The sequence below is a fragment of the Lampetra planeri genome, chromosome 8, assembly GCF_965212315.1.
Source record: "Lampetra planeri chromosome 8, kcLamPlan1.2.h2, whole genome shotgun sequence".
Classification (NCBI taxonomy): domain Eukaryota; kingdom Metazoa; phylum Chordata; class Hyperoartia; order Petromyzontiformes; family Petromyzontidae; genus Lampetra; species Lampetra planeri.
Window position 1 is genome coordinate 15,850,401 of NC_136114.1, and position 8,215 is coordinate 15,858,615.

Here is an 8,215-nt window from a genome sequence, read left to right on the forward strand (position 1 = left end):
CCTCACTCATCACGACACCGGGGCACCTGCAGGGGGTGGGGGTGGAGGGGCGTGGGGGTTGGAGGAGGAGGGGGGTTGGAAGGTGGGGAGCGGGGGTTGGGGGGGGAAGTGGGCGGGGGGTATAGCCCCCGGGGCCTCATTGTGCCGAGCCGCACAAAGGCTGTGGACACACCGCGCGCACAGGTGACTCGCACACGTGACTCGGCGCCTATTGCGACAGCGGCGGCGCGCATGGGGGGAGGGAGAGGAAAGTGGACGGGGGGGGGGGTATCAGGGGAGGGGTGGGGGGGTCGTGTTCCTGACGTTGTCGCTGTGTTCACAATCAGCCCGGCGCGTGCGCCTTTGTGTCCGTGGTTTACCTGTGTCGTGTGCGTGTCGTTTTCGTGTAGCTGTGCACACTCGGCCTACCCCTGTTACCCGCCGTACCCACGTGCCACGCGTGTGTGTGTACATGCACTTCACCTGTATACCCGCGGCTTGCCTGCGTACGCGTGTGTCACGTGCACCTGCTGTGGATGCCTCCCTGCTCTCCCTGGCGATCCGCGTCCTCTCCCCCGCGTGTGTCCGCTATGATTGTGTTTGTGTTGCGGGTGTGGTGCTGCCCCACTCAATGTCAACCACCGCTGTCTCTCTATTGGCTCTGTCTGGAGACCAAGGTCACCGCCGTGGCCTTACCTGGTGACTCTTCCGCCTGCTGCAGATCACCTGGCGGTGGCTGCCTGTAGCCCGCGCTGTGGCGGCAGCAGCAGCGCGGGTTGGTGGATCACGGCACACAGCGGTCGTCGTGAAACTCCCTTCCCGTGGTCGTCCAAGACGTGCCCTTGCCCTAGCTCGCCAGAAGGCAGTACAGCAAGTGGACTAATCGCCATTTGTTTCAATCTGCACGGGGATAGAGTGTTGTCCCCTCGCGCAAGGCGTGGGTTGAAACATCTTCAAACAACACCCAATGAGGCAGTGGGAGCACCCTCGGCTCTCCTGGATGCGTACATGTCCAATATTCTCCCGATCCCGTCAGAGCTCGGAGGCAAAGCAGGTTGAGCCTGGATAGGGCTTGCATGGGTGAGAGCACCATGCATAACAGATGATACAGGCTGTGCGGGGATTAGGTGGCGAACAGCAGGGGACAAGGGCAGCAGCATCCATTGTTGTACTGTACGTCTATGCACACGAGTTGTGTTTTCTCCACACCTTCACCAACCCACACAGACCTGCGCGGTGAAGTATGGCCAATTAACCCCCACGGTCATCATCCAGCAGTGGATTGACACAAGGGCCGTGAGTGTACATGTACTCACCTATGTACATCTGGCTCACCTGTGTATATGTGGGGGGGGGTACAAATGTTTCACCCGTGTACATGCAGGTGAGTGTACACGTGTCTCACCTGTGTTAACGTGGGTGAGTGTACACGTGTCTCACCTGTGTACATGCAGGCGAGTGTACACGTGTCTCACCTGTGTTAACGTGGGTGAGTGTACACGTGTCTCACCCGTGTACATGCAGGTGAGTGTACACGTGTCTCACCTGTGTACATGCAGGTGAGTGTACACGTGTCTCACCTGTGTACATGCAGGTGAGTGTACACGTGTCTCACCTGTGTTAACGCGGGTGAGTGTACACGTGTCTCACCCGTGTACATGCAGGTGAGTGTACACGTGTCTCACCCGTGTACATGCAGGTGAGTGTACACGTGTCTCACCTGTGTACATGCAGGTGAGTGTACACGTGTCTCACCTGTGTACATGCAGGTGAGTGTACACGTGTCTCACCTGTGTTAACGCGGGTGAGTGTACACGTGTCTCACCCGTGTACATGCAGGTGAGTGTACACGTGTCTCACCCGTGTACATGCAGGTGAGTGTACACGTGTCTCACCTGTGTACATGCAGGTGAGTGTACACGTGTCTCACCTGTGTACATGCAGGTGAGTGTACACGTGTCTCACCTGTGTACATGCAGGTGAGTGTACACGTGTCTCACCCGTGTACATGCAGGTGAGTGTACACGTGTCTCACCCGTGTACATGCAGGTGAGTGTACACGTGTCTCACCTGTGTACATGCAGGTGAGTGTACACGTGTCTCACCTGTGTACATGCAGGTGAGTGTACACGTGTCTCACCTGTGTGCACGTGGGGGGTGTACACTACACGCGTCACCTCGCATCCTTTGTGTCGTGGGATTAACCCCCCCACCACTCGTTAATTTTTCACGACCCCCGTCACGCGCCCGTGTTTGTGTTCCGAGTCCGCGCTCTCGCCTCTCGCTGTCCAATGCGTGTGGGATTCCACGTGTGTACAAGTGTGTACAAGTGTGTACGTGTGTGTACAAGTGTGTGTACGTGTGTGGTGTGTACGTGTGTGGTGTGCGCATGTGTGTACGTGTGTATGGGCGCTCGCTAACAGCACTTGCCCCAACAGTATGTGAAGGCTATAAGGGGGATATTTGTATATGTATTTGTACAGATGTTACGTGTGTACAGGTGTGTACGTGTGTACAGGAGGTATGCACGCGTGCGCACACGTGCGCATCAACACGCCCACAACGTGTGTGTGTGTACAGGCGCGTGCGCCCGGCGGCAGGAGTTGTGCCCCCTGCAGAATCGCGGATGAATCCTGAGAGCGGAGCCGTTAATTAACGGCGCTAATTGGAGAGTAATTACCGGCCACGAGGAGGAAGAGGGCGTCGGCAGCAAGGGGGGGGGTGCGACGCGGGGGGGCACTGCAGGGGTCCATGCCCCCACTCCCTGCTTCCTGTTGCCTCTTCCACGATCCCTCATGCCCTGACCCAGCGGCCATGCCAGGACCCAGCCATGCCCTGACACAGCAGCCCTGCCCTGACACAGCCCCGCCCTGACACAGCAGCCATGCCCTGACCCAGCAACCCTGCCCTGACCCAGCAACCCTGCCCTGACACAGTCATGCCCTGACACAGCCCCGCCCTGACCCAGCCCCGCCCTGACCCAGCAGCCCTGCCCTGACCCAGCAGCCCTGCCCTGACACAGCCCTGCCCTGACCCAGCAGCCCTGCTCTGACCCAGCAGCCATGCCCTGACCCAGCCCTGCCCTGACACAGCCATGCCCTGACACAGCCCCGCCCTGACCCAGCCCCGTCCTGACACAGCAGCCCTGCCCTGACACAGCAGCCCTGCCCTGACACAGCCCCGCCCTGACCCAGCAGCCCTGCCCTGACCCAGCAGCCCTGCCCTGACCCAGCAGCCATGCCCTGACCCAGCCCTGCCCTGACCCAGCCTTGCCCTGACCCAGCCCCGCCCTGACCCAGCCCCGCCCTGACCCAGCAGCCCTGCCCTGACCCAGCCCTGCCCTGACCCAGCCTCGCCCTGACCCAGCCCCGCCCTGACCCAGCAGCCATGCCCTGACCCAGCCCTGCCCTGACCCAGCCTTGCCCTGACCCAGCCCTGCCCTGACCCAGCCTTGCCCTGACACAGCCCCGCCCTGACCCAGCAGCCCTGCTCTGACCCAGCAGCCCTGCCCTGACCCAGCAGCCATGCCCTGACCCAGCCCTGCTCTGACCCAGTCTTGCCCTGACCCAGCCCCGCCCTGACCCAGCAGCCCTGCCCTGACCCAGCCCTGCCTCGCTATCCGCTCACTGCTCAATGTTCCTCCCGCTAGCTCGCTGTGAGTGGTGGGGCAAGCCCGCTTTTAAAATGATGATTGGTGGATCACCATGAGGAGTTTGCAGAGCAGCACAGGGATTTAATACATCTGTGCAGCGCTGTGTTGTCTGCTCGTGTGCGCGGTGGGGTTTTTTTCGGATACTCAGATTTCAACCGACACCGATCCAAACAAATATTCAGTCGGACAGAGCTGGCCAGACATCCCAGCAGGAAGCGCCTGAAAAGGAGCCTTGGGAGTCACTGCGCGTTTGGCGTCGCCGTTATGTTAGCAGAAGGACGCGGCTCCGTGTCTCCGTGCCTCCCGTGCGGGGACGCTCAGGGGATCACGGGGGAGGGCAAGGTGAGGCTCGCTGCCTGCAGGGCACGGAGACCCCAGCTCCGACTCTCTGGGCACGCCGCTCCCCCAGAGTATCTCGGCCAGAGGACCTGCGGGCGCAGGGGGAGGCCAAGGGGGCGGACACAGCCTCGTCGCCTCGTGGCTGCATCAGATCGTCCGTGACTACAGAGACTCCGGGATGGGAAGAGGGCTCGCTCGGGGGCTCTGCCAGAAGGGATCCCGAGGAAGGGGGTTTGCTCGGGGGCTCTGCCAGAAGGGGTCCCCCTACGCGATGTCTCGGCGTGTGCTCCCACACTTGCTTTGACCGGATTGGGAGCGATGCTGTGGGAGACAAGGGGATGGGGAGACAAGGGGATGGGGAGACAAGGGGATGGGGATGGGGAGCGGCCGCTCTGGGTCACGGTAGGGGTCCGGGTGGGGGTCTCGGTGGGGTCAGAACGCCTCCCGGCTCGCGCCGCCCGACAGCGCGCGCCTTTGTGCCTCATGCGTCGCTTCGTGACGATGATCGTGATGATGGTGATGCCGCTGACAAGATCCAGATCTTAGAATTACTTGGGGCGTGCAAGTGTAGCATCTGCGTGCGTCTGTGTTTGCATCAGTCATCTGTGCATACGTCTGTGTGTGTGTGTCCGTGTGTGTGTTGTGTTTTGGGGAGCGGTAGTGCAGCGGTTAGCGCGCCGCTCTACGAATCCGGCGACCTGAGTTTGATTCCCGCTCACTACCAATAACAGTGGAAAATATCTGAATCGGTCCTGGACCTCCCCTAGGTCGATTCAGCCTCAAATGAGTACCTGGTTCGATATGTAAACATCGCCACTGCAGAGACAAAGGCGGTCGGGCGTGGTTCTGGCCATCCACCCGCTCGTGTGCAGTTCTAGTCTTCATAGGTGCTCGCTAACAGCACTTGCCCCAACAGTCTATTAAGGCTATAGGGGGTATCGTTGTTTTTGTCTTTTTGTCCGTGTGTGTATGTGTGTGTGTCGGTGTGTATGTGTGTGTCCGTGTGTGTGTCCGTGTGTGTGTGTCCGTGTGTGTGTGTCCGTGTCTATGTGTGTCCGTGTGTGTATTTATGTGTGTCCGTGTGTGTATGTGTGTGTGTCCGTGTGTGTGTATGTGTGTGTCCGTGTGTGTGTGTGTGTATGTGTGTGTCCGTGTGTGTGTTCGTGTGTATGTGTGTCCGTGTGTGTATGTGTGTGTGTATGTGTGTGTGTCCGTGTGTCCCCGTGTGTATGTGTGCGTGTGTGTGTATGTGTGTGTGTCCGTGTGTGTGTTCGTGTGTATGTGTGTCTGTGTGTGTATGTGTCCGTGTGTGTGTATATGTGTGTGTGTCCGTATGTGTGTGTGTCCGTGTGTATGTGTGTGTGTCCGTGTGTGTGTGTATGTGTGTCCGTGTGTGTGTATGTGTCCGTATGTGTGTATGTGTCCGTGTGTATGTGTGTATGTGTGTGTGTCCCCATGTGTATGTGTGTGTGTCCGTGTGTGTGTGTGCACAGGACCGACCTGCCTGGAGAAGAAAAGTACAGGACGGTGCAGTCCTCTGTGAGAGTAGGAGACGCTCCTGTGCTATCTTGAAGAGGCAGCAGCGCAAATCTACCAAGGAAGGACGTGTGGCTGCACCTCAGAGCTCTGCATCCTCCCTGACCTGTCCAGTGTGCCACAGGGAATTCCAGGCTCGGATTGGCCTCTTCAGCCATCTGCGCACTCATCAAAACCCAACAAAATGACAAACGTGCCATGGTCATCATCAACTTTGATGGACGAACAAGAAGTGTGCATGTGTGTATGTGTGTGTGTCCGTGTGTGTGTGTCCGTGTGTTCGTGTGTGTGTGTGTCCGTGTGTATGTGTGTGTATATGTGTGTATGTGTGTGTGTGTGTCCATGTGTATGTGTGTGTGTCCGTGTGTGTATGTGTGCATGTGTGTCCCCATGTGTATGTGTGTGTGTCCGTGTGTGTGTGTGTGTGTATGTGTGTATGTGTGTGTGTCCCCGTGTGTATGTGTGTGTGTCCGTGTGTGTGTATGTATGTGTGTATGTGTGTATGTGTGTGTCCGTGTGTGTATGTGTGTATGTGTGTGTGTCCCCATGTGTATGTGTGTGTCCGTGTGTGTGTATGTATGTGTGTATGTGTGTGTGTCCGTGTGTGTGTATGTGTGTCCGTGTGTGTATGTGTGTGTATCCGTGTGTGTATGTGTGTGTGTCCGTGTGTGTGTTCGTGTGTATGTGTGTCCGTGTGTGTATGTGTGTGTGTATGTGTCCGTGTGTCCCCGTGTGTATGTGTGCGTGTGTGTGTATGTGTATGTGTGTGTGTCCGTGTGTGTGTTCGTGTGTATGTGTGTCCGTGTGTGTATGTGTGTGTATATGTGTGTGTGTCCGTATGTGTGTGTCCCCGTGTGTATGTGTGTGTGTCCGTGTGTGTGTGTATGTGTGTGTGTGTCCGTGTGTGTGTATGTGTCCGTATGTGTGTATGTGTCCGTGTGTATGTGTGTGTGTATGTGTGTGTGTCCCCATGTGTATGTGTGTGTGTCCGTGTGTGTGTGTGCATGTGTGTATGTGTGTGTGTCCGTGTGTGTGTGTGTCCGTGTGTTCGTGTGTGTGTGTCCGTGTGTATGTGTGTGTATGTGTGTGTATGTGTGTGTCCATGTGTATGTGTGTGTGTCCGTGTGTGTGTGTATGTGTGTATGTGTGTGTGTCCCAGTGTGTATGTGTGTGTGTCCGTGTGTGTGTATGTATGTGTGTATGTGTGTGTGTGTCCGTGTGTGTGTATGTATGTGTGTATGTGTGTGTATGTGTGTGTCCATGTGTATGTGTGTGTGTCCGTGTGTGTGTGTATGTGTGTATGTGTGTGTGTCCCCGTGTGTATGTGTCCGTGTGTGTGTATGTATGTGTGTATGTGTGTGTGTCCGTGTGTGTATGTGTGTATGTGTGTCCCCATGTGTATGTGTGTGTCCGTGTGTGTGTATGTATGTGTGTATGTGTGTGTGTTCGTGTGTATGTGTGTGTGTCCGTGTGTGTGTATCCGCGCACGCTCCGTGTCACTGGGCACAACACGACCATTGTGCGTCCTGCAGATGCGAGGAGGAGTGGGGGGGGGCGCGCCCAGAGGCGACCCCCCCCCCGCTCCTCATTTAATCACGCGCGGCCACGTGATCATTTTAATGATGGTGTAGACGAGGGAGCGGGGGACGAGGGGAGGGGGCGTGGTGGGGTGCGAGCTGGAGGAGTGGCGAGGAGGGGGGGGGGATCTTCTCTCTTGGGCCATCTCGGCCCTTCAACCCCGGTGGCTCCGAGCCCCCCCATCGCCTTGGTGCCCCACTCAGCCACAGCCGTGGCACGCGTGTGCACGTGTGTGCGCGTGTACAGACCCTATGCACGCGTGTGCACGTGTGTGCGCGTGTACAGACCCTGTGCACGCGTGTGCCAACGTGCACAGGGTCTGCACGCTCACGGGTGCCGTCAGCGGTAGGTGCGCTCAGAGGTGTGCGTCTGTGTATCCAACTAGAGCGGTGGTGTAGTGGTTAGCCAGCTATGAACCCGGTGCCCCGAGTTCGATTCCCGCTCATGGCCAACACCAGTGACGATTATCTGAACCGGTCCTGGGCCTCCCCTAGGTCGACTGAGACTCAAATGAGTACCTGGTGCGGTGTGTAAACATCGCCAATAAGGAGAGACAAAGGCGGCCGGGCGTGGGGCTGGCCACCCACCCCTTCGTGCGCCGTGTCGTTCTTCATCGGTGCTCGCTAACAGCACTTGCCCCAACAGTCTGTTTCAGGCTTAATGGGGAATATTTGTCTCCGTATGTGAATCTGTGTGGGTCTATGCATGCATGACTGTATTTGCATGTATGTGTGCATGTGTCTGTGTCTTCATATCTGAATGTGTATCTGTGTTTATCTCTGCCTTTCTGTGTGCGTGCCTGTGTGTCTCTGTGTGTCTTTGTATCTGTGTGTCTCTGCGTGTCTGTGTGTCTCTGCGTGTCTATGTGTGCCTGTGTGTCTCTGTGTGTCTTTGTATCTGTGTGTCTCTGCGTGTCTGTGTGTCTCTGTGTGTCTGTGTGTCTGTGTGTTTCTGTGTGTGCCTATGTGTGCCTGTGTGTGTCTCTGCGTGTCTGTGTGTCTCTGTGTGTCTGTGTGTGTCTGTGTGTCTCTGTGTGTCTCTGTGTGTCTGTGTCTCTGCGTGTCTATGTGTCTCTGCGTGTCTGTGTGCGAGATGTTGCGTGATGTATTATTAAATCGCACGGAGACCTCG

At 57.2% G+C, this 8,215-nt stretch overlaps 1 long non-coding RNA gene across 1 annotated transcript; it reads right to left on the minus strand.

Annotated features, from left to right (window-relative positions):
• Nucleotides 1–3,688: 3,688 nt before the first annotated feature.
• LOC144720484 (uncharacterized) lies at nucleotides 3,689–5,733 on the minus strand. The gene is made up of 2 exons (XR_013585766.1): nucleotides 5,471–5,733; nucleotides 3,689–4,291 (listed from the first exon to the last, which is right to left on the minus strand). It is a non-coding gene; the product is annotated as an uncharacterized LOC144720484 (long non-coding RNA).
• Nucleotides 5,734–8,215: the final 2,482 nt, after the last annotated feature.